The 27845-nt window shown below is 43.9% G+C and overlaps 1 protein-coding gene across 4 annotated transcripts in view; it reads right to left on the reverse strand.

Annotated features, from left to right (window-relative positions):
* The window catches only part of DYM (dymeclin), a 154651-nt gene extending 142202 nt beyond the window's left edge, over positions 1–12449 (reverse strand). For all 4 annotated transcript variants that reach the window (XM_031658824.1, XM_031658820.1, XM_031658825.1 and 1 more), the window contains exon 1: positions 11893–12449. The gene's annotated coding sequence lies outside the window, so the exon portion shown is untranslated. The remainder of the gene's footprint in view (positions 1–11892) is intronic.
* Positions 12450–27845: the final 15396 nt, after the last annotated feature.

Raw genomic sequence — 27845 nt, forward strand, 5'->3', positions numbered from 1 at the left:
CAGCACTTTGGGAGGCTGAAGTGGGCGGATCACCTGAGGTCAGGAGTTCAAGACCAGCCTGGCCAATATGGTGAAACTCCATCTCTACTAAAAGCACAGAAATTAGCCGGGTGTGGTGGCAGGTGCCTGTAATCCCAGCTACTTAGGAGGCTGAGACAGGAGAATCACTTGAACCCAGGAGTTAGAGGCTGCAGTGAGCCGATATCATACCACTGCACTCCAGCCTGGGCAAGACAGAGCAAAACTCCATCTCAAAAAAAAAAAAAAAAAGTTAAGACCTAAAGGACAAGAAGGGTTGAGCCTGGGTGGATGTGGGAGTTCAGAAACTTCCAAAGCAGAGAATGGCACGTGTGAAGCCCTATGGTTAAGAAATAACAGGTAGGGTCTGTTCAAGGACCTGAAAGTTGTTTAACACGGCTGGAACAGAAAAGGAATCAAAGCAGAAGCATAAGAGGCCAGAAAGTACCTTCTTCAAACACCTCTCTTTCTCAAGCAGCTGCTCTCCTCTCCCCTTTCTTCTATTAAACTATACACTCCTTAACCCACCCACGTGTCCGTGTCCCAATTCTTTCTCGGTGGGCAACAACAAACCCCAGGGTATATACCCCAGACAGTGTAGCCACTTCAAAATGGGGGCTTCGTCCAGGATACCAAAGTACAACATTCATCAGAACAGTAAGTAGAAGAGCGAACTCCAACTCTGTCCTTTCATTCCAAGGCTCTCGGCTTCCATTTTAGACCTTTCATGGAGGACTTAGCTGTCATGTGGGGCTGGAAGAAGTCCCGGGGTAACTGAGGATTTCTGGCTGGGGCTACCCCCCGTGCTATCCAAAGGCTCTGGACCCCAGCCTCCAACCGCCCCAATGGGGTGTCAGCAACAGGAGCTCCAACTTTCCTATTGTAATTTCCTCCTTTGCTGTTCGCAACTGCCATATCTCTTATCCTCTCTGTGTAAGAAATGTGTGGGAAGTTTCATGGTTCAGGGAAGTAATCTTGTTTGGCAAGATCAGGGAATGCCGTAGTAACTGGGGATATAGCTTAAGGGGAAGCATCTTTGTGATTTTCTAAGAACAGGGCTCCCTGATCCCCCAACAGTGAGCACCTCTCTCTCTCTCTCTGCCCTTGGTCTGGAGAGCACATCGCATTTTCCAGGTCTCTCTCTGCCCTTGGTCTAGAGAGTATGTGGTGTTTCAAGGTCAACAGTGCCACCTAGTGAAATAGGAATCCTCTCCATGAAGCATATTGTCAGTCCTTCACTGAAATACCCTAGCCTCCCAATTCTCTTTCCTTTTCCTGCCTCTCTACTAGAAACCAGGCTTTATGCTGCTTCTGTAATTGGGAAACTTCCGCCTTCAACAACTAGGGGTAAAATATCCTCCAAAGCCAAATTTTAGTCTCAATACTGTCTCATCAGCAGGAAAACGGCCATACGATTCCCACGGTTTTTTTAAGGCACCTATTCTGCCTACAATTAGAGTAGTACTTAATTAGTAAGGGAGTTTTAAGTTTGGAAGTTAACTGGAACCATTCTCTAAGGGTAAATGCTTCAGCACAGGCCATAATAGCAGGATACAGAGTTCAATCTAGCACACCCCCTCCATTAAAGGGGCCTTGCCCAACTATTGTGTAGCTTTTCTTGAGATCCATTTTTTGGGAAGCCAGGCAAGTCACACAAGTCTAGGAAGTTGAAGGGAAATAACAGGCAGAGGACTAGAGCCACTTGGGTGAGCTTGACTAGACCCAATGACTTAGTTCCTCTGGTTCCATGGCTGGGGGTCACACTGACAACCATGGGTAGCACGTTCAACAAGGTGCCTGGGACCCAGGAAACACGGAGGGAAAAAAGCAGAGGGTATGCCCCCACTGTCTTCCTCTCTACCATGGGTTACACCCAAAGGAAGGAGACTAAAGGGCCACCTTTTTGTCACTTCTCTAAGTGGGTACCATCTTCATCCTGCACTCCCCTGGAGTGCATTCTGAAGCACAAGGACTCCTTTGACCCTGAAACTTTAAAGAAAAAGCAGCTCATTTTCTTTTGCACAAGGGCATGCATGGCCTTTTTACTAGACTTTTGTAAGCGTTACAGAATCAACCCAGCCCTTTTAGCAATCACATTGAGCAGGCCCAAAGATAATAATTCCCCAAAATTAGAGAAGCAACTTCTGGGGAAATCATCTGAGGCAGTTATTGGGTGTCCCAGCCCTCCAAGTCCCCCTTATTCAGGGCCACCTCCAACCATACCACCAGCTCTTCCACCTCCACCATCTCCAAAATTTCCCACTCCCCACTTTCACTCTTACCTCTACAGGAAATGCCCAATGGAGGTGATGTCACTAGCGTTCAAGTTCCCTTCTCTTTGCAACACCTTAGGCAAATAAAGGAGACTTAGGCCAATTTTCTAAAGACCCTGCTAGGTATACAGAAGCTTTCCAAAATTTAACTCAGGTGTTTGACCTCTCATGAAGAGATGTTATGTTGCTTCTAAGCCAAACCCTAACTACAGCTGAAAAGCAGGCAGCAGAGAAATTCAAAGATGAGCAATGTTTCCTATAGTAGGCCTAAAACGAAAAGGGAAAATAGGGAAGGCAAAGAAATAAGGGAAACACAATTCCCAATAAGAAGAGAGGCAGTACCTCTTGACAACCCTAACTGGAATCCCCAGACTTTTCTATGGTGTTTTCCTTCTTTCACAGTGTACAATGGTTCCTATCTCTTCTTTTATAATGTTCCTCCAAAGTAGGAAAAATTAATTTCCCAAAACCTTAAAATGCTTGACTTAGAATTGAGCTAATAGGAAGGGAACCCAGAAGCCCAACATGTTGGCAAAAGGATAAAAGTTTTTTTTAACCAGTCAACAATATAACATAAGCCAATAACAATTTGGCTTATCTCTTCCTGTGCAAACCGGTAAAAAGGATAATAAGGATCACTGTTTACTCTCTGTAAAGTTTTAATTAATAAAAAAGAATTTGTGAGGTTGGTCTTATGCTGTAGCCAATCTGGTGTGCTTGTGTGTCTTTCTGTATGGTTCTGTCAAAAGAAAGGGTACCTCAGGTTAGGATGCAGGCCCAGGACCCCATAAGCCGAACTTCATCTGGGTCCTAGACTCCACACCTAGTACATAATTAAAATCACTTACTAACCAGGTTTTTCACCAAAAGTAAAAGTTGCTGAGAGTTAACAGTGCAACATGTATTTGAGATCTCTAAACGGTTTTATCTGCAAGGCTTATAAAAACAGTGAAATGTGTTTTTTAATAAAAGATTATAAGAAAGCATGGAAATATAAATTTCCCCCAGGGATAAGGAATTATCTTAAATTTAATAAGACAGAGCTAAAGGTTTAACAAGTTATAGAAAGACAAAAATTAATATTGCAAAAATGTGTAAACATTAACTAAATTCAAAAAGGTATTATATCGTCCTTTCCTAAGTTGAGCATTGAAAGAAAAGCACAGTAAGGCTCTCTTAAGACACTAATCTGCCCTTTAGCAAAAGGGGTTGTAAAGGGTTTGTAAAGACTTCACCCCATGGTTATCGGTTAAGATTAGATGGAATTTCCTATGAGGTTTTATCAAAAGGTTGTTTACAACTTTAATAAACTAATACAAGGGTAAATTTTGGCTTTAAACAGGATTTTCATGTAATAGTAAAGGCTAATGAAAGATTTTTGCCTTTTGTGTCATCATTTTGGCAAAATAAATAATGGCAATTTGGAATTCTATTTCATAACATCAAGTGTTTTAAACCTCTAACATTTAACAGGCATCCCAAAATCAAGCTTCAAGCTTCAAAATTGTCTTTCCCGATGCCTGGCTTTCTGGACTGTTCAGAGGGTCCCTGAAACATCCAAAGAGGTAAACAGGATTATCTGACGTGTTTAGTCACATGAGAATTGCCAAAATGATGTCCAATCTTCTTTAAGTTATATTTTGGTGAATACTAATATATGTTCCAAAATTGTATGGGATTTCTAAAATTCTAATGTCTAAATATATGCTATCAATCATAATTAAGGTTAACTAAACTTTTCAGTCATGTTTTTAATTGTAACCTGGAAATTTTGTCATTCACAGACAATTGTTGTCTTGCTTTGTTCCTTCTCAAAAGATGGTTTATAATCAAGCTATATTAAGGACTTTTAACCGGTGTTCTCAAATGCAGGTTTTTAACAGCTTTGAAGATTGTAACATTGGAAGAGAGAAAGAATGTACAGGACTCATTAAGAACTGAAATGTTCACAAATATCAAGCGAAACAAGAGTTGACTAAATGGACTCCACTCAGAAAGCTAAAGCAATCTTTTTGACTTTTGCTTAGAATATTGCTGATCCTTGGTTTGCTTTTCAGGGTCAAGGAAACTTATTTTGAACTATTTACAGTCTTTAATAATACAGTAAGGTATACTCCTGTGAACAAAACTTGGAGCATGTTTGTTTCTCTCTGCTTGGTTCCTCTAATCTGTGAGAACTCTTAACTTATGGCAATATAGTTGTTTGCATCAGTGAAATAAGAATCCATTTTTCTTTTTCAACAGGACACAACTGGAAAAACTGGTTATTATTTTATCAAGGCTTTGACTGGAAGTGTATGCTTCCCTTTAAGGAGTCAATCTCCACTTGCAGAGCTGAAAAAGTTCCATGGGAAGAACTGGCCTCATACCTTGTCTACACAGTCCCTGCACAGGGTTCCTAACCTTTGGTCTGTGAAGAATGTCACTTTCTAACAGGTCCAGGAGTTCCAAGTTTATCTTGGGACCTTAAGAGAAAAGGATCAGCCAACTCACAGGTATTTCAGGATACAAACCCATGGCTGGGCTCAGCTTTAAGAAGTCTTATCTGAGATTTCTTGTGGAACAGAGTTCTATCAAAGCCAGTTCAAAAGGACTATGTAGAAATAATTACTCTTGCTGAACTTTATGCAAATAACCCGGCCAAATATAAGACTAAAGTTTATTCTACAAATAACACGGTCCTATCATAATTTGTTTTTACCAAAAATGAGGACTAGAGTGAGAAAATAGGCTCCAAAGCTTATCATACCTTTGTCATTAAATCCTAGTCACACTAATTGTTTTTAAGCTGTGTGCCTACATTTTAGACTAACCCTGCTTATTCCTGTGAATCAAGTGGCGATCTCCTGAAGCTTGGAAGAAACAAAAAGGGATGGGTAACATAAAAATCTGGATACCCTGGCAAGTAAAATTTTAGATGGAAAGTATCTACTATACCATACTTGTGGGAACTGCTACTATTTGCAGTAGGGTTATACATGGTAGCACCTTCTAACTGAAATACTGGACAGAGAGAGAGCTTCCATTGTTGTAGTATTTTGCTTAATTATTATCCTTATAGCAGGGATAATTACCAACAAAAAGGAAGCATGAAAGTTTTACCATCACCGAGTTTGCTAGAACTTCTTATTGGGTTTGGTAATATGTCACACCCTGGCTATGCAAAGAAGGTTATAAAGGAAAGAGATTTTCTGTGGAAGTCATGAAGGGATTGATAACTGCAGGAAAGATCTAGCCAAGGTTAACACTAAAATTACTCCAGCCACCCAAATCCAATGCCACTTATCCTAAAAAGAATGTTACTTTTATATTAGTTTCAGCAACATGTGGTGGAGGCAAACCAGTGTTACAACCCATCAGAATAGCCACAGAATCAAACTCCAAACGGTGCTGCCGACAGAACCACACACGGACATGCCTTTCTTCCAAGGACCCTTAGATTGACCCCAGGAGGAGCCCTAGCTGCTGTTCCCCACGTGACGCCCCTTTTCAGCAGGAAGTAGCCACAAAGAGTCATCACCCAACACCCACTAACAGCAGTTAGGGTTGCCACTCCAGAGCGGGGAATGATGATACAGGAGTTAACAAGGACTTACTTAACAGCAGTTAGGGTCACTCCAGAGTGGGGAATGATGACACAGGAGTTAACAAGGAATTACTTAACAGCAGTTAGGGTTGCCACTCCAGAGCAGGGAATGATGATACAGAAGTTAACAATGAATTACTTAGGCAGATAGCAAAGGCATGGGAGTCCTCAGTAAGACTTTTCTTTTTAATGAAAAGCAGCCCCAAATCATTTTCTAACAAAGAGCAGCCTGTAAACTGGGAGCTTGCACAGGAGAATGCCTGCAGGAACTAAGGACTAGACATTTTCAAAATGGCGGCTCCATCTTCTCTTCTCTGCCAGCCATATGTACTGTAAGGAGCAGATAGGATGGCGCCAATCAACTGGCAAGCCCATTGCATACGATTAGGTAGAGGCAACCAGCCGTCCCCACACACTCTGTAGACGACATACATGATCGAACCAATCTGTGAGCCCTATGTAAATCAGACACCACCTTCTCCATATAAAATCTGCTGTGATCCATGGCCTCCCCTCTTTTTCGGAGGTCTCTCTCTCTCTTTCTCAAAGAGCTGCTCTCCTCTCTCCTTTCTTCTATTAAACTTTCCACTCATTAACCCACAAAAAATAAAAATAAAAATAATAAATAAAGAAGAGGCCAGAAAGTAAGCTGAGGCTTGACGCTTTACACAAAGACTCGCTAAAGGGCATGCCTTCTTACTTTGCACATAGTAACCGTACAATTGCATACATCCTCCCTAAGACTTCCAGACTGATGAACTCTATCCCTATACACTGACAATCCAAAATATCTATGTCTAGTCAGAACTGTCTTTTGAGTGCCAGGCCTATTTAATCGCCTAACATCTATTGCCATCTGGTGTCCCACAGGCACTTCAAACTCCACATGCTCAATACTGAACTTAATATATATCCTTCCCCTTGTCCATCTCCAATTCTCATCTTTTTACACCATTCATTCAGATATCCAAGTCGAGAAACCTAAAGGAAGAGAATGAAAACAACTAATAGTTATAGTGTATATATTGCTAGATACATAGAGGTATTTTCATTTTATTCTCTAAAAAACATATAAAGTATATATTAGTCCCATTTTACAGATGAGAAAACTGAAGCTTAAAAACGTTGAGTAACATGCCAAAGCACATAAATGACAGAACTAGGATTCAAACCTAGAGTTTCAAAAAGTATGTAGGTTAGTCTGGGTCCAGACAGAGAAACTAATTACAAAGAAGAGCAGAAGCCAGGCACAGTGGCTCCTGTCTATAATCCCGGCACTTTGGGAGGCCAAGGTGAGTGGATCACCTGAGGTCAGAAGTTCGAGACCAGTCTGGGCAAAATGGTGAAACCTCAACTCTAATAAAAACAATACAAAAATTAGCCAGGCATGGTGTCGCATGCCTGTAATCCCAGCTATTCAGGAGGCTGAGGCAGAAGAATCACTTGAACCTGGGAGGCAGAGGTTGCAGTGAGCCAAGATCCCACCATTGCACTCCAGCCTGGGCAACAGGGTCAGAGTGTCTCCAAAAAAAAAAAAAAAATAGAAAAAAGAATAGCAAAAAATGCTAATTCCCTACCCAATCTCCAGTCCTCCCTTCCTTTTAGGAACAGAACTCCAATTTTTTGACTAGGCATATTCCTGTTCAACTAAAATACATTTAAGTCTCTAAGAGTGGACAGTCACTTCTTTATCCCTTCCTCCATCCTGCTGTTTGGAACATGGAAATTTTAGCTCGAACTCCAGCAGCCATCTTGGACCCAGAAATCAAGGGCCATACTTTAAGGTTAACAGTGTAAGAAACTGCAAGGGGCTGGATTCCTGATGACAGCAGAGCTGCCAAACCAGCTCTGCTGTCCAGCTCAACTGTCCACCTCTGGACTTCTTTTACAAAAGAAATAAACTAGTCACATGTTTAAGCTATTATTTTTCAGGTCTCTGTTATTCGTAGCCAAACCTAATCCTAACTGATACAGGTAAGGCTTTCAAAGTATTCTGGGTGGAGGGTTGCATGACATATTTTGAAGGAAGAATTGTCAAGATTCAGTGACTGACTCAACCTAACAAAGAAATTTATCATCGATCATATGATGGACAAAAGGTTTTAAATGCCCAAAAGACTGAGCAATAAAAGAAAAGATAAGCTTTTTAAAAATAATTATTCCAATGTCCTTATTGGAAAGTTTCAGCCACTTTCGTTGTCTGCATTTTTAAAGAATGTGATAAAAATCAGAGAAGATATCAAAAATCACTAATCAAACTTCCTTAAAGAAATGAAAAAAAAAAAAAAACTTTTACTAAATAAGACCTATATGTAAAGTTGTTCCCAGCCCCACTAGTTCATTTTGTCTAGAATCAAGTAATGTGAGGATAACTTACAAACTGTTTACAAGCAAAGTTCAAAGCATTAAGCTCTGCTAAAAACCTTACTAGAAAAAAAAAATGCTTAAAGGCAAGAGCAGATATTTAATAAGTCCCATCATATTTCCTGATAAATGATGCACCACCACCAGAAAGCCAGAATCTTCACACCTAGAGACAGTCAAGACTTTGACAGCTAAGTAGGAAACTGAAACCCACCAGGAAACAGGATCCCAAACCGGAGGACTTCCAGAAATCCTTTCCATCTCTAAGATTAGTCTTCTCTCTGTCCAGAGAAAGGAAAAGCAGCAATGGCCGTCTTATCACTCCGCTCTGTTAGGCCCACAGCACTCTACCATGCCCAGCTGAGTCACAGAAGAACTTGACAAGGGGCTGCTTCAAGTCCAGATCTCACAGTAGTTCATTCTGCCTGAAGATGTTCTCTCACTTTCATTAGGAGTCTTCCTTTGCTGCTGAAATGGGGGTGCCTTTATCTCCCACTAGGACAGAGAGTCCCTGCCTTCTCACCCTGGGCATGGGAACCATCATTGCCCCCAGCGTGTCCTGTGTCAAGTATCAGGTTAGCCCTCTGATCACACATATATATTATGTTTTTAAGACATGAATATGAAAAAGAGACCAAAACGAAATATAGGAAAACTTTACATGGAGCTGTATTTGCTTTTATACTTAATCATTTTTAAAGGTCTCATTTTACCAAAGCCTATACTACAAGTGTCACAGGTATTTCCCATACTCCACTAAAAGGAAACAGTCTTCTCTAGATCTAACCATTCCCATTATCTACAATCCTAAGTGAAAGACGGCCCTCTCATTGCATGTACAGCAGCAAAAGAAATCACCTACTTTCTTAAGTCTCAGCAAAATATTCCAAAACACATTGTGGTAGGCAGAATAACAGCCTCCAAAGATGTCCACATACTAACCATGGAAGCCATGATTATGTTGCTGGGAAAAGGGACTTTGCAAGCGTGATTAAATTAAGAACCTCAAGGGGGGATTATTCTGAATTAGCCAAGTGGGTCTGATCTAATTACATGGGTCCTTAAAAGCAGAGAACCTTTCCCACGTGTGGTCAGAGACTTGAGGATGGAAGTATGATCAGAGAGATGCAACACTGGTGGCTTTGAAGATAGAGGAAGTGCGCCACAAGCCAAGGAAAGTGGCAGCCTCTAGAAGCTGGAAGAGGCATAGATATCCCCCTAGAAGCCTCCAGAAAAGAACACAGCCTTGTTGACAGTCAGTGAGACCCATTTTGACTTCTAACCTACAGAACTATGATAATAAATGCATTGTTTTAAGCCACTAAATTTGTGGTAACATGTTATGTTACAGCAATCATAGAAAACTGATACATAAAACATTAAACAATTTCTAACAATATAAGAAATTATCTAGAAAAGAAAAGCATAACCAAATTGCCCAAATATTTGGAGCAATATAAGAAAGAGCCATTTGTACATGTTGTTAACAGATTTCACTTCTATTTCTCTCCTGCCCTCCATTCATTAAAAAGCCAGCCAAAGTGACAATTCTTCAAACTTTTTGTAGAAAAATAAGCCATATTAATTTTTAAAAAAAATGGAACAATCAGGATGGCAGGATCTAATGGAAAAATCAGGAGATAATTATGCCACATTTTTCAGAGTCAAACATAAAAGCATTTGCACTGTTTATCCTCCTTGTATCAAATGGATTACCACACTTTTTTTAAAGTACAGTAAATCTTTCTAGATATTAAAAACTTACTATTAATTTTTATGTGTGATAATGGTATTGTGGGCCTATTAAAAAGAGAGAGCAGGCCAGGTGCTATGGCTAACCCCTGTAATCCCAGCACTTTGGGATGGGCAGAATGCCTGAACTCAGGAGTTCATGACCAGCCTGGGCAACATGATGAGACCCCTGTCTCTACTAAAAATACAAAAAATTAGCCGGACATGGTATCACGTGCCTGTAATCCCAGCTACTCGGGAGGCTGAGGCAGGAGAATTGCTTGAACCCAGGAGGCAGAGGTTGCAGTGAGCCGGGATCACGCCACTGTACTCCAGCCTGAACAACAGAGCGAGACTCTGCCTCCCACCAACAACAAAAAAAAGCAATTCAATCTTCTACAGATATATATTGAAATATTTACAGATGAAATTGAATGCCTATGATTTGCTTTAAAATAACTGTGAGTAGGGATAGGAATGGATAGGTACACAGATGAAACTAAATTGGCATGAGTTAATTGCTGAAGCTGGGTAATGGGTACATGGGAGTACCCTTTATTATTTCACTGTGTGAACTTTTCTATGGTTAAAAAGTGCAAAAACATAAAAACTCCTTGAACTATATGTCGTAACAACACAGACTTCTTAATAGCTGAATCTCCTTCCTATTAACATTGCCCCAACTCAGTTCTCTGCCATTTAATCCACTTGTGACTGATTGTTTCATCAATTATTCCAACTCATTTTGCCCTATGTACTCAGTTTATGAGCTTAAGCCAGACACCTAACCTCTAAAGACCAGTTCTTCATTTACAGAATGGGAATATTCATACTCGTCCAGTCTATGCTGAGAGGATTATCTAAAATAAAACTTCAAAGCAGGATAATCACTCCAGAAATCCATATATTCATAAATTTCATCCTCTGCAGCAACCATTCACCCAGTCCTATAGATTCTCTTCCCTTCCACCTCATTCTTCTCTTGAGCCCTCAACTCATCAGCCTAAGCACCTGAGTTCCTCTGGTGGACGGTACATTCCTCTCCACCGCCTCCACCCTCCAAGTTTTCATCTTTCAGCACATCGCCCTTGCTCTACACACCCCTCTCTCCAACTTCCCCTCTCCTCTTTCAACGATCTCACTCCATCTGTGCCCCCTAATCAGTCTATCCTGGGTACCCGCTTTGCCGGCCAATTACAATCATCCCACCACTTCTCTGCCCCTGTTCAGCAGAGAACAGCTTTATCCAATCAGCTTTACCACACCAATACCCTCAAACCCCAGTACTGCCCCCAGTTCACAAACACCCACCCTTTCACTTTTCAGTCAAAACACAATTGCTCAGGCAAATTCACGCAGACTGAAAGTAGATCAATAGTGTAGGGGAGAGAGGGAGGAGAGACTACTAATGGGTACTAGCTTCTTTGTTGGGGGTGATAAAAATGCTCTGGAATTAACGGTGGTGATGGCTGCTCAACTCTGAATATACTAAAAGCCACTGAGTTGTACTTTTAAAGGGTTAATTTTCTGACATGTTAATTATATCTCAATAAACTATGAATGTAAAAACGAGAAAGAAAAACCCACAACTATTGCTCACCCTGCCCATCACACGCCCATTTGTCAGACCAACACCGCCCCACCTCCGGAAGCACCGACTTGGCCTTCGGTATCCCCCCAACTCCCAACAGCAGACTCGGACAGAGTTCCGTCCGCTGTCACCACAGCCCCCCCGGGGTGGCCCAGGCGCCCGCGGGCAGGGAAGGGAGGGTCCCTTCGCCGCCGCCCCGCTGCGCTGCCCCTCGCCTCCGGGCGCTGGCCGGGGAGGGGAGGGTGGCCCCTGACCCGCTGTGACAGGAGGCCGGGAGCAGCCGGGCTTTCAGGCCGGGCCGCGCTGAGGGGGGCGGCGCTACAGCCCACCTGTCTCAGCCGGCTGGGGGATACGCTCCAGCTCCACGGACCCACTGACTGACGGGCGGGTGGCAGAGGGGTCGGGAGAAGTCGCGGTCGCCGCCGCAGCCTCAGGTGGCGCACGCCGGCTCAGGCCTCCATGTTTCCACGTCCTGCGGGTAAGGATCCGGCTCCGGCTTGGCCTGCAGCTCGGCCCCGGCTCGGCTCCAGCCCGGGACGCGTCGGTGCGGAGGCCGGGAGGCGGCGAGGGAAGAGGGAAGCGACCGAGAACGCGGCTAGGGACCGAACCCCCAGGCGCGCGCGCCAGCCAGGCGGTCACGTGGCACGCGGCGCGCGCGGACTTCTGGAAACTGTAGTCCTTTGGGTGTTACTCGTGCCTCCGCCCTCCTAGAGCCTCCTGGGCTACCAAGGCCACGTGGCGAAATCGAGAAGCACAAAAATGGCCGGGCGCGGTGGCTGACGCCTGTAATCCCTGCACTTTGGGAGGCCGAGGTGGACGGATCATGAGGTCAGGAGATCGAGACCATCCCGGCCAACATGGTGAAACCCCGTCTCTACTAAAAATACAAAAATTAGCTGGCTAGGCAGGAGAATCGTTTGAACCCTAGAGGCAGAGGTTGCAGTGAGTCGAGATCGCGCCACTGCACTCCAGCCTTGCGACAGAGCTCGACTCTTATCAAACAAAAAAAAAAAAAAAAGAGAGAGAGAAGTGCAAAAACCTCACCTGCCAGGTGCTAGAGTCCTCTCTTATGCTACACCGCTTGTTTCGTCGGCTTAACTTTATTAAGGCCCCTGTTAATTGCAGCTGAATAACCATCCCAAAGTCAAGCAATTTCGTGTGGAATTCTGGAGAGTTGAGAAATAGGAAAATAATTTTTGATGGAGGCAGCTGGCAAGGCTAGCCCTGCCTGCAATGTTGTGGGAAAGGACAGGTCCCACAGAAAAGACTAGCAATATGGGGCAATGCCAAAACTATGGAATTTGAAGTCAAATGAGCTGAGGTTTCCACATTGATGTCTTAGATCAATTACTTCACCTCTCCCAGCCAGTTTCCTTATCTAAAATATATACATGATGATGATTCTGCCCTTACAGGAATGTTGACATTACTGTAGTAATAACAATTCACATTATGGATTGTTTTCTATTTGTCATTTCGCAAAATGACCCTATGGAACAGATAGCACCGTTATTCCCATTACATAGTCAATATGTGCCAGTATACTCTGTAAAGTACTATACAAATACTAGGTATTCTTTTCTAGCATAGACTGCCAGTAAATTCACTGAGCTTGCAGAATTATGACAGGAAAACATATTAAAACCCAAAGTAGACTGGGCTCTGTGGCTCATGCCTATAATGCAAACACTTTGGGAGGCGGAGGTGGGAGGATCACCTGAGTCCAGGAGTTCGGAAGGACCAGCCTAAGCAACATAGCGATACACTGTCTCTACAAAAAATACAAAAATTAGCTGGAAGTGGTGGGCACACCCTCGGTCCCAGCTACTCAGGAGGCTGACGTGGGAAAATCGCTTGAGCCCGGAAGGTTGAGGCTGCAGTGAGCCATGATCTCCCCATTGCGCTCTAGCCTGGGCAACAGAAGAGACACTGTCTCAAAAAAAAAAAAAAAAAAAAACCCAAACTACCTAACTAGAAAGCCATGACACTACTATGCAGCCATTGTAAAGAATGCTATGAATGCATATTTATTTGAAAACATTTTCATGATACATTGAGCGGAAACATATATAGTATCAAATTTTCATAAGTGAATTATATTAGGTTGGTGCAAAAATAATTGTGGTTTTTGCCACTTAAAATATAATATTTATAATATATAATATTTATATTAATATATTAAGTGATGTATTAACATAACCTGTAACATAATGTTTACTATAATATTTATAATACCTATGTATATGTGCTGGTAGAAAAAAGACAAATAATATTAACAATATTGCAACTTTGGGTAATAAGATCATGTGTGATTAAAATTAGTTTTTCCTTATGTTTTCTAATTTTTCTACAAGGAATATGAAGTACATGTACAATTTTATTTTAAAATTACTGCAAAAAGTGACTCGGGGCTGGGCATGGTGACTGATGCCTGTGATCCCAACACTTTGGGAGGCCGAAGCAGGCAGATCACCTGAGGTCAGGAGTTTCAGACGCGCCTGCCCATCATGGTAAAACCCAGTCTCTACTCAAAATACAAAAATTAGCCAGGTGTGGTGGCATGCGCCTGTAGCCCCAACTAGTCAGGAGGCTGATGCAGGAGAATCACTTGAACCCAGGTGGTGGAGTTTGCCATGAGCCGAGATCGTGCCCCTGCACTCCAGCCTGGGCAACAGCCAGACTCTTGTCTCAAAAAAATAAAAAATGAAAAAAGAGACTCAGGCATAGAAACCAAACTCAAAATAGTTTTTAATATTGCCTGGCACACAGTCTACTTTCCCCAGACTGACTCAGCAACAGTTATGAGCATCTCCTCAGAAATGGCTTTATAGACCAAGAAGCAAAATATTTTATTTTAAGGGGATCCTATTAGTGAAATTTTACATCCTCTCCCTTTGGTCATTTTTGGATGACTTGAAATAAACAGTCTTGCCTGTATTCCTAGACAGATGTTATAATGTTGCTAGGCAAATGTCATAAATCAGAGGATAAGATTAGGAATATTTTTTACTACATAGGAAGCATGAGTTAGAGTAGCAATCCTTATGCAACTTTTTTGTACATGTAATGTGCAAATTATTATCCTTGGACACCAACTTTCAAAACTGCCTGCAGAAGAATGATGGCCAGGTGTGGTGGCTCACGCCTGTGATCCCAGCACTTTGGGAGGCCAAGATGGGCAGATCACCTAAGTTCTGGAGTTCAAGACTAGCCTGGCCAACATGGTGAAACCCCATCTGTACTAAAAATACAAAAAAAAAAAAAATTAGCCGGGCGTGGTGGTGCAGGCCTGCAGTCCCAACTACTCAGGAGGTTGAGGCAGGAGAATTGCTTGAACCTGGAAGGCAGAGGTTGCAGTGAGCCAAGATCCCCCCCCTGCACCCCAGCCGGGTCAACAAGGGGGGGCCCCACCCAAAAAAAAAAAAAAAAAAAAAAGGTATCATGATAACTTTGATTGACTCGACAGCAACTTCAGTGTCTAGTTAGTGCAGGAACAGCAATAGAAAAGCTATGAAATCCTTCCACTAAATCCAATAGGATATCCTGGACTACATCCTGGAATTGGAAAAGGCAATAGTGGAAAGCCTGATGAGACTTGAATGAAGTTCAGAGTTTAGTTAAAAGTATTGTACCAATGCTGATTGCCTAGTTTTGACAAATGTGCTATGGTTATATAAAATATTAACATTAAGGAAAGCTGGGTGATGGATATACAGTAACTCTCTACACCTTGCAACTGTTCTTATTATTAAATATTACATTATTCCACCTGGTGGACAGAATAATTTTTTTTTTTTCTTTGAGACAGAATGTCACTCTTTTTGCCCAGGCAATGACTGGATCTTGGCTCACCGCAACCTCCGCCTCCCGGGTTCAAGTGATTCTCCTGCCTCAGCCTCCCCGAGTAGTTGGGATTACAGGCATGCACCACCACACCCGGCTAAGTTTCTATTTTTAGTGGAGATGGGGTTTCTCACTATTGGTCAGGCTAGTCTGGAACCTCCGACCTCAGGTGATCCGCCCGCCTCGGCCTCCCAAAGTGCTGGGATTACAGGCACGAACCACCATGCCTAGCGGAATAATTTTTTTTTTTAATTTCAGACGGAGTTTCACTCTTGTTGCCACGGCTGGAGTGCAGTGGCATAATCTCAGCTCACTACAACCTCCACCTTCCAGGTTCAAGCAGTTCTCCTGCCTCAGCCTCCCGAGTAGCTGGGACTAAAGGTGGAGGCCACCACACCCAGCTAATATTTGTATTTTTAGTAGAGACAAGAGTTTCACCATGTTGGCCAGGCTGGTCTTGAACTCCTGACCTCAGGTGATCCACCCGCCTCAGCCTCCCAAAGTGCTGGGATTACAGGTGTGAGCCACTGCGCCCAGCCTGGACAGAATAATTTCATATCCCCCAAAAGATATCCACATCCTAATCCCCAGAACCTGTGAATACGTTAGGTTACTTGACAAAGAGAAATTAAGGCTGCAGATGGCATTAAGATTGTTAATCAACATAAGGAGAGTATCCAGGATTATCAGAGTGCACCCCACATATTCACAATAATGAAAAGTACAAGAGAGAGGCAGAAGAAGAATCACAGGGAGAGGTGGCTATGGAAGAAGACCAGAGTGAGCAATGTGAGGACAAGGCATTACTGGCTTTGAAAATGGGAAGAGGCTAGGAATATGTACAGCGGCCTCTACCAACTGGGAAAGGTAGGGAAAGAGGTTGTCCTCCAAAGCTCCTAGGAGGGAACACAGCCTTGCCTATGCCATTATTTTAACCCAATGAGACTGTATCTGACTTTGGACCTACAGAACAGATAAGAAATGTACGTTATTTTAAGCCACTAAGTTTCTGGTAATATGTTATAGCAGCAAAAGAAAATAAATACACTCAAAAATTAAAAAATAAATAAATAAACAAGCAAAACTAGACTGGGCGTGGTGGCTCATGCCTGCAATCCCAGTGCTTTGGGAGGACGAGATAGGAGGATCTCTTGAGACTGGGATTTCGAGATCAGCCGGGGCAACATAGTGAGACTCCATCTCTATAAATAAGTAAATATTTAAAAAGTGTGATTAAAAAGAAAACTTCTGTTTGAGACCAGCCTGACCAACATGGAGAAACCTTGTCTCTACTAAAAATACAAAATTAGCAGGGCGTGGTGGCGCAAGCCTGTAATCCCTACTACTCAGGAGGCTGAGGCAGGAGAATCACTTGAACCCGGGAGGCGGAGGTTTCGGTGAGCCGAGGTCGCGCCACTGCACTCCAGCCTGGGCAACAAGAGCAAAACTCCATCTCAAACAAACAAAAAACTTCCAAATGGCTACCTGTGTTTCCAACACATATTCAATATGGGACTGTACAATTAGTCATGCTCCATAGAAAGTAACAACAAAACAGAAAATGTACCCCCCAAAAAATTTTTTGAGACAGGGTCTTGCTCTGTATTCAGGCTGGAGTGCAGTGGCTTACTCACAGCTCATGGCAGCCTCAACCACCCGGGCTCAAGCAATCCTCCCACCTCAACCTCCTGAGTAGCTAAGACCACAGGTATGTACCACCATGCCCAGCTAATTTCCTTATTATTTGTAGAGACTAGGTCTCACTGTGTTGCAAAGGTTGTTCTCAAACTCCTGGGCCCAAGCAATCCACTCACCTCAGCCTCCCAAAGTGCTGGGATTACAAGTGTGAGCCACCATGCCCAGCCCACAAAAAAATTATACTTCACTTTGAAAGGCATGCAATTCTATTTTTTTATTATTATTTTTTTTTTTGCAGATGTCTAACCTTCCCAGTTCATTTTGGTTAGACTATTATAAAAATCAACTGTACTCCAGAAATAGGTTGAGTTACACAGAAAAGCCACTGAAGCAGTGAAATATCCAGTGACATACTGGAGACATTTGAGTGTCAGAAATGGTAGTCCTGTGTAACCTCCTCATCCTCCTCACTACTCAGAGGACTTTCAGCAAGATACTGCCAATCTACACAATGAGGACTGATGCTTCTGATTAAGAGTGTCCATTTGAATCATCATTAATTTGTTCAACATTTATTTAGGAACTCTGTGTGCACTGTGCTGCAGACCTGGTCCTGACCTCATGAAGCTTAAGGTCTGGTGGAGGAGGCAGGCATTACACAAGTGAAAAATCAGGTTAAATTGCCATGAAAGAAAATAACTTAGTAAACTTTTTTTTTTTTTTTTTTTTGAGATGGAGTCTAGCTCTGTCGCCCAGGCTGGAGTGCGTGGGGCAACCTCAGTTCACTGCAGCCTCCACCTCCCGGGTTCAAGTGATTCTCCTGTCTCAGCCTTCTGAGTAGCTGAGACTACAGGTGCGTGCTGCCACGCCTGGCTAATTTTTTTTATTTTTTATTTTTTATTTTTTTACAGTCCAGAGGTCTTTTATTATTTTTTTAACACCTATTATGCCATGAATCCGTAGGTAAGAGGTTCCAGCAGCTCAGGCTCCTTCCCTTTGGTTCTCACAAAGTGCGCCTCTCTGGGTGGAGCAGGCTGGTGCTTCAGTTGAACCCAGGTACCTTCTCTTTGGCTTCTTTCTTTTTCTGATCATTTTCCTTCACACGTTTCAGGAAGCTATGTCGGCTTTTGGAGTGCTTAATGCGCTCAATATGCACATTAATTCTCTTGGCAAGAATCTTGCACTTGTTTATTTACAACAATGCCAACAGCATGCTGGGGAACATTGTAGACTCTTCCAGTTTTGCCATGATAACACTTGTGGGGCATTCCTTTTTGAACAGTACCCATTCCCTTAATGTCTACAGTATCACCTTTCTTATAGATTCGCATATACGTGGCCAAAGGAACAATGCCATGTTTTCTAAAAGGCCTAGAGAACACATATTGGGTGCCTCTCCTCTTTCCCTTTGTGTTTGTCATTTCTGGAAGATGCGGTTCCAGCCAAAAGGAAGCTAACTTTTGTATTTCTAGTAGAGACTGGGTTTTACCATGTTGGCCAGGCTGGTCTCAAACTCCTGACCTCAGGTGATCCGCCTGCCTTGGCCTCCCAAAGTGCCGGGATTACAGACGTGAGCCACCGCGCCCGGCCAGTAAACATTTTTTAAATTAAATAACCAACCATTTCATCAGGTGTTATGGGTTGAATTGTGTTCCCCTCCCCCTTAAAAAAATCATATGTTGAAGTTCTAACTCCTAGTACCTCAGAATGTGACGTTATTTAGAGATAGGGTCTTCTCAGAGGTTGTCAAGTTAAAATGAGGTCACTTGGGTGGCCCCTAATTCAGTATGACTGGTGTTCTTATAAAAGAGGGAAATTGGCCTGGTGTGGTGGCTCACACCTGTAATCCCAGCACTTTGGAAGGCCAAGGCAGGAGGATCACTTGAGCCCAGAAGTTTGAGACCAGCCTGGGCAACATAGGGAGACCTCATCTCTACCAAAAACAAATTTTTTTAATTGATCACACCTAGTGGCATGCATCTGTAGTCCCAGCCACTCAGGAGGCCGAAGCAGAAGGATCACTTGAGCCCAGGAGTTCGAGGCAACAGTGAGCTGTGATCGCACCACTACACTCCAGCCTGGGCAATAGAGCAAGACCATCTCAAAAAATTAAAATTAAAATTAAAAAATGAAAGGGGGAAATTTGGAGACCAAAACATACACACAGGGGGAATGCCATGTGCTGATGAAGGCAGAAATGGGGGGCATCCTCCTATAAGCCAAGGATCGCCAAAGAGTGCCATAGGCAAGAGTCATGGAACAGATTCTCTCTTAAAGCCCTCAGAAGGGGCCGGGCGCGGTGGCTCAAGCCTGTAATCCCAGCACTTTGGGAGGCCAAGGCGGGAGGATGCAGGAGTCGGGGGCCGAGACCATCCTGGCTCTTTGGTGAAACTCCGTCTCTAAAATACAAAAACTAGCGGGAGGCGAGGTGGCCCGGTAGCCTGTAGTCCCAGCTGCACCGGGGAGGCTGAGGCAGAATGGCGTAAACTCGGGAGGCGGAGCTTGCAGTGAGCTGAGATCCGGCCACTGCACTCCAGCCTGAGGCGACAGGCGAGACTCCGTCTCAAAAAAAAAAAAACAGCCCTGGAAAGAGACCAACCTGCTAACGCCTGGATTTTACTTTTAGCCTCCTGAACTTATGAGGCGATAAATGTCTGTTGATGAAGGCACTTGTTCGTAGTACTTTGTCACAGCGAAAAGCTCTATCAAACAGATACAGCAGGTAATCAATCTCCTATTGCCCATATGAACAAGCATATGCCAGCACAAAACATATTACCAAAAGTGCCTAAATGTTCAATAAGGCAGAATAATTAAAATATGTTACAGCATACCCATCCAACAGAACAGCAGCCTTTAAAGATATTTGGCGCTGGGCATCAGTTGCTGGCGCCTATAATCCCAGCACTTAGGAAGGCCCGAGGTGGGCGAATCACTTTCGAGTCAGGAGTTTGGGACCAGCCTGGCCAGCATGGCCAGAGAGAACTCTGTCTCTACTAAAAATACAAAAATTAGCTGGGCATAGTGGCCACTGGCTGGCTGTAATCCCAGCTACTCAGAGGAGCTGAGGCAGAAGAATCACTAAACCGGGAGGAGGGGTTACAGTGAGCAGAGATCATACCCCCACTGCAGCTTGGGCAGCAGAGTAAGACTCGTCTCAAAAAAAAAAAAAAAAAAAATGCGGTGATTGGCTTCCTGCCTGCCAATCCCAGCACTTTAGGAAGTGGCGAGGCAGGTAGATCCGCGAGGAGTCAGGAGATCAGAGACTATCCTGGCTGCAGTGAAACCCTGTCTCTACCAAAATATACAAAAATTAGCCAGAAGCGGGGTGGCGAGGTGCCTATAGTCCCAGCTACTCGGAGAGGGCTGAGGCAGGAAGAATGGCGTGAACCGGGAGAGCGGGCTTACAGTGAGCTGAGATCGTGCCACTGCACTCCAGTCACTGAGCAGCGGAGGCGAGACTCCATCTCAAACAATACACTTTGTTGAAAAAAAGAAAGTCAAACAGTGTATATTGTATGTTCTGTTTGTCTAAAAAAAAAGATAAAAGGCCAGGCACAGTGGCTTATGTCTATAATCCCAGCATATTTGGGAGGCTAAGGTAGGAGAATCATGTAAGCTCAGGAGTTCAAGACCAGCCTGGACAACATTATCAGTAGCAATGTTGGAGATCCCATCTCTATAAAAAAATTAAAAATTAGCCAGGCATGGTTGCATGTGCCTGTAGTCCAAGCTTCCTGGGAGGCTAAGGTGGGAGGATCACTTGAGCCCAGGATGTTGAAGGTGCAGTGAGCTATGTTCGCTCTACTGCACTCCAGCCTGGGCAACAGAGCAGGACCGGCTCAAAAATAATAAATATGAACAAATAAAGGTAAAGTTAAATCCATACAGATATATATATTTGCTTGTGCATAAGGGAAATATCTCTGGAAGATAAAGAAGAAAGAAACTTGTAATGTTGATTGGCTTCTAGGAGGGGGAACTGGGTGCCTGAGAACCAGAGTGGGAGGGAGAAGTCTGTGTGTGCACTACTGTGCCTTGTGAATTTTGTACCTAGTGACCATATCACCTATTCAAAAAGTAAGTATAATTTAAAAATTTAGGCTGGGCATGGTGGCTCACGCCTGTAATCCCAGCATTTTGGAAGGCCGAGGCAGGCAGATCACGAGGTCAGGAGTTTGAGACCACCCCTGGCCAGCCTTGGCAGATCCCATCTCTACTAAAAATACACAAAAATTAGCTGGGCATGGTGGCAGAGCCTGTAATCCCAGCTAGTAGAGGCTGAGGCAAAGGAATTGTTTGAACCGGGCCCGAGGAGGTGCGGTGAGCGAGATTGTGCCATTGCACTGCATCCTGGGTGACAAGAGTAAAACTCCATCTCAAAAAAAAAAGAAAAAAATGTAAATGCTGAAGACTGAAAACTGAAAGAACAATGGATAGACTGTGGTTCAAAGTTAAACAATCCTAGAAAGTATTAGATGACTTTGAACTCAGTAAGCATGTCAGGCAGCTAAAGAGTTTCCTTCTACACTGGAAACTTCAGCTTAGATGTAGTAAAAGAGAAAGAGCAGGGATTATTCATTTGATAGTTTGCTTATGTACTCAGGGTGACTTGCACATGAAAATGCATGAAATACACAAAACTGTGACATTAAAAACAGGAGGAAAAGAGGAATGTGAATGTAAAGTGGAGCCAAGTATCCTTCAAGCCCGGTAGGCTGAGGTTTCTATAACTACAAGTTTGGAAGGTCTGGACTGCAAACAGACTTCATGTGTCTTTAGAGCTGGAGGGTGACTGACTTTTTTTGTAGAAGCTAAAGGGCCAGAAAAGACCCATACGTAACAGAAGGACCCTCTGCAAGCAGGACCAAGACAGTCCCCAGATTATTGTCTTGAGGCTGTTCCAAGAACAGCACTCAGGCTTCCACTTCCCCAAGAAAGAAGAGCAGACTTTGGAGTCAGACAGTTCTGGGTTGAATTCTAGCTCCCCAATTTCTGAGCTAAACAATTTGGGGAAAGCTACTTAACGTCTCTGAGCCTCAGGTTTCTCCTTATGAAGGTGCTGTGAGAATGAAATTAAGTAATGCATGTATGGCCGGGCGCGGTGGCTCACGCCTGTAATCCCAGCACTTTGGGAGTCCGAGGCGGGCGGGTCACAAGGTCCGGAGATCGAGACCACGGTGAAACCCCGTCTCTACTAAAAATACAAAAAATTAGCCGGGCGCGGTGGCGGGTGCCTGTAGTCCCAGCTACTCAGGAGGCTGAGACAGGAGAATGGCGTGAACCTGGGAGGTGGAGCTTGCAGTGAGCTGAGATTGCGCCACTGCACTCCAGCCTGGGGGACAGAGCAAGACTCCGTCTCAAAAAAAAAAAAAAAAAGTAATGCATGTAGCATGTTATTTTCAATGTTAGTTCATCTGTGTAATCCAGATGATGGACAGCTCACATGTCTTAGTTGTCAGCCCCTAGCCACTCCTCCAAGGAGAAATGAAGATCAACCAGAACCTGTCCTGGGAAGGGCAGTCAGGAGGGTGAGAGATCTGGAAATTACGGCCCATGTGGAAGGGCTGAAGGAACTGAGTATGAAGAACTAGACTAAAAGGAGACTTGTGATAAATGGAACCGTCCTCAGGGGGGCATGGTTAGACTTATTTTCTGTTATGCCAATGAGCCAAATTAAGACCAAGTTTTCAAAGTTACAGAATGCAGATTTCAGCTCCATAGAAAAGCTTTCTGAAAACAATATCAGCAGCAATAATTATCAGTTCACATTATAGGTTGTTTTCTGTGAGCTAGGCACTGTTATCTTATTTAAGTCTCCAAACAACCCTATGAGAAAGGGTGCAGTAGAAAGTTATTTAATGACTTAGGAAACACTTCACCATAGGGGTTCAGTGAAATTAAGCTTACTGGTAGTGAAATGGTCTATCTGGAAGAGAAATGAGATCCCAATCACTGCATGTGTTCAAGCAGAGGCTGGCTGAACAGGTAGTAAAATAAAGTTACAACATCGTAGGGAACGTTAGTGATTTGAATTCTAGTGACATGAGAGGATTCCAACAGAGATACGCAGCCAGCGAGCTGCGCAAACGGCTGAGCAAGCTTCTGAACTAGCGTCCTCTAAGGCCTCCTGTGGTGCTATGGTAATGAATTCCTTGCAAGGCCAGCTGTTAGCAGCAAGACTCAGATACTGCTGCAGAGTTCAAATGCTCCAAAGGCAGTGACTCCAGCGTTCCTGGGTATTGCCTGCCTGATAAGGTAAGAGGCTACACAATTCGTTCTCCAGCCCTCCTGCATGCAGGAGAGCTTAGATGCACTCTACAGAGCCCCCATTCATTCTTCCTTTTCCTGAGCCCTTAGCCTAGCCTGGAAAGAGGTTGAGACAGCCCGATCTCTATGGGTCCTGATGGCTTTCTGGTCATCAGAAAAGATGTCAGAGGAGCAGTACTGATGGCAGAACTTAGGAAGGGGGCACAGTGCGGCTGTCACTGTCTCCTTCCTGTCTGGGACAAATTAGGAAGAGTCACAAACTAATAATAGTTAACATGGGGGCTAGGTGCAGTGGTTCATGCCTGCAATTCCAACACTTTTGGAGGCTGAGAAGGGAGGATCACTTGAGGTCAGGAGTTCCAGATCAGCCTGAGCAACATAGTGAGACCCCCATCTCTACCAAAAAAAAATAGCTAGGCGTAATGGTGCACACCTGTAGTCCTAGCTACTTGTGAGTCTGGAGCAGGAGGATTGCTTGAGCCCAGGAGATCACGGCTGCAGTGAGCCATGATCATGCCACTGCACTCCAACCTAGGCAACTGAGCAAGACCCTGTCTCTAAAAAAAAAAAAAAAAAAAACAAAAACAGGCCTGGGTGCAGTGGCTTGCACCTGTAATCCCAGCACTTTGGGAGGCCAAGGTGGGCAGATCACAAGGTCAAGAGATCAAGACCATCCTGGCCAACATGGTGAAACCCCGTCTCTAATAAAAATACAAAAATTAGCTGGGCATGGTGGCATGCGCCTGTAGTACCAGCTGCTTGGGAGGCTGAGGCAGGAGAATGGCTTGAACCCAGGATGCAGAGGTTGCAGTGAGCCGAGATTGTGTCACTGCACTCCAGCCTGGCAACAGAGCGAGACTCTGTCTCAAAAAAAAAAAAAAAAAGTTAATGATGTATCAGAAATACTTACCAATGGCAGGCACTGCTCTAAAATTTTACAGCCAGGTGCATTGGCTCACATCTGTAATCCCAACACTTTGGGAGGCCAAGGTGGGTGGATTGTTTGAGCCCAGGAGTTTGAGACCAGCCTGGGCAACATAGGGAGACCCCATCTGTATTTTAAAATAAATAAACACATAAAATAACAAACGAAAACAAAAAAAAAAAGTTTTAGATCTATTAAACTCACTTAATGGTCATTAGGGAAACTTCAGAATAAGTATTCTATGGTTTGAATATATGTGTCCCTTCAAAATTCGTATGTTGGAACTTAATCCCCAGGGTGATGGTGTTAAGAGGTGAGACCTGGCCAGGTGCAGTGGCTCACGCCTGTAATCCCAGCACTTTGGGAGGCCGAGACGGGCGGATCACCTGAGGTCAGGAGTTTGAGACCAGCCTGACCAACATGGTGAAACCCCATCTCCACTAAAAATACAAAAAATTAGCTGGGCGTGGTGGCTCATGCCTGTAATCCCAGCTACTTGGGAGGCCGAGGCAGGAGAATCGCTTGAACCTGGGAGACAGAGGTTGTGGTGAGCCGGATAGTGCCATTGCACTCCAGCCTGGGCAACAAGAGTGAAACTCCGTCTCAAAAAAAAAAAAAAAAGGAGGCAAGGCCTTTGGGGAGGTGATTGAGTGGAGTGACGGCTCCTCCCTTCTCACTAGTGGGATCAATAGCCTTATTAAGAAGGCTCAAGGCCAGCCTGACCAACATGGTGAAACCCCATCTCTACTAAATACAAAAAATTAGCCAGGCATAGTGGTGCATGCCAGTAATCCCAGCTACCTGGGAGGCTGAGGCAGGAGAATTGCTTGAACCTGGGAGGTAGAGGTTGCAGTGAATCGAGATTGCACCATTACACTCCAGACTGGACAGCGAGAGCAAACTCCATCTCAAAAAAAAAGGGATAGGAGGCAGGGCTTGAGAGAACTACCTAGGCCTTTTTTCCCCTCTGCCCTTCCTCCACGTGAGGACACAGCAAGAACGCTCTCACCAGACACCAGATATGCTGGTGCCTTGATCTTGGACTTCCCAGCCTCCATAACTGTGAGAAATAAATTTCTGCTTTTTTTTTTTTTTTTTGAGACAGAGTTTTTTGGCCAGGTTGGTCTCGAACTCCTGACCTCGTGATCTTCCTGCCTTAGCCTCCCAAAGTGCTGGGATTACAGGCATGAGCCACTGTGCCTGGCCAATTTTTGCTTTTTATAAATTACCCAATCTGTGGTATTTTGTTATAGCAGCTCAGAAGGACTAAGATGAGGTATTTATTTATTGTCCCCCATTGTACAGCCCCAACAAGTCAAATACACTTCCCAACATTGCAAAGCTAGCCATTGGAGGCTCACACACCAGCAGTCTGTCTGCACAGCCCACACTGTCACTCACTGGAAAACGCTGTCTCAGAGCTCTTTTTGCCAACACTGCCAGTGTTGGAAGACTCACACTTGGCTTCCTCAGAGTTACCTTGTGTTTCCAGCTAACATGGACTGTAATATCAGACTGTAATACCTGGGTATATTGGTTTACTAGGGTGCCATACCAAAGTAGCACAAACAGCAGACATTTATTGTCTCATAGGCCTGGAGGCCAGAAGTCCAAAATCAAGGCATTGTCAGAGTTGGTTCCTTCTGAGGGCTGCGAGGAAGAAACTGTTTCATGCCTCTCCCCTACCTTCTGCTGGTCTACTGACAATTGTTGGCATTCCTTGGCTTATAGAAGGATCACCCTTATCTCCTCCTTCATCTTCACATGGCCCTCTCTGTGTGTGTGTGTGTGTGTGTGTGTGTTTACATCAAAATGTCCTCTTTTTATAAGGATGCCAGTCGTATTGGGTTAGGGCCCATCCTCATGACTTCATTATAACCTAATTCTATCTACAGTGTACCTATTTCCAAATAAAGCCTGTTAAATAAAATTTATAGGAGGCCATTGGCTTGGACTGAGCTCCTGCACTAGGCCCAACCAAAATGGAGCCATTAATGCTAAGGTTCCATGTCACCAAATGGAAAATAAGTTGTTTATCTGACCCTCTGAGAAATGAAGAGAGTGAGGGATATAGCCAAATCCCCAAAGAAACCAGTTTTAGCCAGCATGATAAGGACGTCCCCTCTGCTTCAGCCTTAACAAGGAAGTAACTCTGAAACAACCAATCCACTTTTTGTTTTCTGTTCCCGCTTTCCTTAGCTTTTTTCTCTCCATTCAACCAAACTCCTCTGCTCAGCTCTTGGGAACACCCATTTTATTTTATAGGATGAGGTGTTGCTTGATTCTAGAATTGTAAATAAAAGCAGTTAAGATATTTCAACTAAATTTGTTGTAATTTTGTCTTTTTGTTTGTTTGTTTGTTTTGAGATGGAGTCTCACTCTGTTGTCCAGGCTGGAGTGCAGTGGCGCAATCTGGGCTCACTGCAACCTCTGCCTCCCAGGTTCAATCGATTCTCATGCCTCAGCCTCCCAAGTAGCTGGTATTACAGGAATGAGCTATCGCACCTGACCCTAATTTTGTCTTTTGACAGATCACATTCTGAGGCTAGTACCTCAGGGGTTAGGACTTGAATAAATGAATTTTGGAGGGACACAATTCAACCCATGACACGAGGCGCCAACACTACACTCTAGGCGAGATTTGAAGAACTAGAACTGACCTCAGTGGCCAAGAACAGATTTATTTACTGATGTCTTTGAACCCAAATAGGTAAAAATCATTTCCATTTACACTAGGTCATATCTTATAGTCTCATTAGGCAAGGTGAATCTCCCAGAAGCCAGTGGCACGAGCCTGGAAAATTTATGACCTAGGCCAGGCATGTTGGCTCACACCTATAATCCCAGCACTTTGGGAGGCCAGGGTGGGAGGATCACTTGAGCCCAGGAGTTCAAGACCAGCCTGGGCAACACAGCAAGATCCTGTCTCTACAAAAAAAAAAACAACAACAACAAACAATACTTATGACCTACTCTGCACTGCCTATGGTTTTGCAGAGGATGGGGGTCGGATGTCGAGAGGAAAGTATTCTAAACAACAATGACTCAAACTTCCAAGCCCTCGCCTAGGTCACCAGGTGACTTAGCTGTTTGACAAGATCACTGAAATTGCCCTTTCAAGAGCTACTAAAGTGTCAGAGGAAGAGATTCAAGTAATTTGTTGATTTAGCATTATGGTACTTTCTAATTATACTGTGTTATTTTTTTCTGTTTAGTTCCAATACGTTTAGCAAATGTACCCTCCAAGGCACTGTGGGAAGTGGCAAGATAAAGACAGCACTGTCTACAAGGAGCTCACCATCCTGTGAAAGACACAGCAGGTAGCAAGATCACCTGGATAAGAAGTGTTGTACAGAGCTTGCAGAAACAAGGGCAAGAGAAGGGGAGGAAGGGAAGGCTTCCTAGAGGTGTGGTACTTCAATGGGGCCAACTCATCACAGGTTATTTTGCCTCCTACAGGTGGCAATGAACCCCCAATAGCACACAGCCCTCTTCTGTTAAAGACCACCAGAATACACAACTTCTTAAAAAGGAAGAGCTAAATGAGAGATTCACCAAGGATAGAGGCTTTTCCCTTCACATAATCATCAGAATGGAGAGGGGGAG

The sequence above is a fragment of the Papio anubis genome, chromosome 19 (assembly GCF_008728515.1).
Source record: "Papio anubis isolate 15944 chromosome 19, Panubis1.0, whole genome shotgun sequence".
NCBI lineage: Eukaryota > Metazoa > Chordata > Mammalia > Primates > Cercopithecidae > Papio > Papio anubis.